General features: G+C 46.2%; 1 long non-coding RNA gene across 1 annotated transcript; it reads right to left on the bottom strand.

Moving 5' to 3' along the window:
• Nucleotides 1-252: 252 nt before the first annotated feature.
• Nucleotides 253-958, bottom strand: LOC121832714 (uncharacterized). Its single transcript, XR_013043105.1, has 2 exons — nucleotides 860-958; nucleotides 253-360 (listed from the first exon to the last, which is right to left on the bottom strand). It is a non-coding gene; the product is annotated as an uncharacterized LOC121832714 (long non-coding RNA).
• Nucleotides 959-1,478: the final 520 nt, after the last annotated feature.

Genomic DNA, 1,478 nt, shown 5'->3' with positions numbered 1-1,478 from the left:
TCAACTACTTCTATGATGCTGGAGTAGTCAGTGTCTGCCTTGACAGCATTTCTGCTGGGCCCTGAGGCAGGCAGCAGACCAGCTTGTCACTCACAGCCCGTCCCTTCCTGTTCCAGCTCATTAAACCTGGCTTTCCCAGACACATACAGTCCACATGGAGAGCTCTACCAGTCAGAAAAATCAGCCCCGAGGGGGCAGGGGTGGATATGCACCCCTGAGTGGGCATGGAGGTCACAATAAATTGCCACTTACACATGGAGCCATGTTTTGTAGGTTGACAGGGTGAGGGCAGAGGGAGCAGGCATTTGTGTTTAGACTTGGCTGTCAGGAGTTGTTTTCATATCGACTGCTTCTCTTTAGCTGCCAGAAGATGAAGAAAGATCAGAAGTTCAGCCAAGTTGACAATCACAAATATATGTGTATGTCCATATATACACATATGTACAAATATACACACACGTCTCCATATCTATATACATACATACGTATCTGCATCGTGTTCTTTTTCTCGCTCTAAAGGAAACAAATCCCAAGTAAGCTAACAATGTAGTTGGTTTACACGCACAGGCTGCATTCAGAACGTCAGTTCTCTCAATCATTCTGTTTCTCCTTTCTTTAATGTTAAAACTCCTAGAACTTAAGAATCACTTCATAAATCCACCCTGAGCATCAAGGACTCTTGTCCCTTAGAAACCACGGGGCCACTTACCTCGGTTTTCCATCGCCATGACTAAAATGCTTGAGAGAAACAACTTACAAACGTATTCTGCCTCATCATCCCAGCTGTTTGATTGGTGCTTTCGTTTTTTGGCTGGAGGGGAGGTAATGTATCACAGTGAGGACCATACATCCTGCTCACCTCGATGCTGCTGGGAAGGAAAGAGAAGCAGAAGAGGAGCGAAGTCCCCCCGACAATGACCTTCCTTCCTTCCACCTGTCCTTGCCTCCTAAAAGTTTTACCTCCCCCAAGAGTGTGACAGGCTGGCAACCAAGCCTTTAGTATACGGAGAACATTTAAGATTCAAACCACAACACTACTGAATGCTCCCATGGAAACCAAAATAAATAACATCCTAACACAGAAATGAGAGGGCTTGAAGGAATACAGCGGGCACAAAAGGACCACATTCAGTTTCACCTTGCCGGGGAGGAGGAGGAGGACAGAGATGAAAGGGGGTGTGTCCACGCAGTCTAAGCTCCAGTGAGACGCTTGAGACCGCAGAGGTGACATTGGGCTTTCAGGAGTATGCTGCTGTCGGCACTGGGAAGAACTCACGCCATCTTCTTTCTCCTGGGTCTAAAGAGGTGGATAAAATGCCTGCTGTTATGGGTGTGAAGTGATCTAGCCATCGCCACAGAACAGACGGAGGGAATTATTTTTATTTTTATTTATTTATTTATTTTTTTTTTGGTTTTTCGAGACAGGGTTTCTCTGTGTAGCTTTGCGCCTTTCCTGGAACTCACTTGGTAGCCCAGGC

The sequence above is a fragment of the Peromyscus maniculatus genome, chromosome 10 (assembly GCF_049852395.1).
Source record: "Peromyscus maniculatus bairdii isolate BWxNUB_F1_BW_parent chromosome 10, HU_Pman_BW_mat_3.1, whole genome shotgun sequence".
Taxonomy (NCBI): Eukaryota; Metazoa; Chordata; class Mammalia; order Rodentia; family Cricetidae; genus Peromyscus; species Peromyscus maniculatus.
The sequence above is the reverse complement of the archived record's forward strand: the minus strand, read 5'-3'. Positions and strand labels throughout refer to the sequence as shown.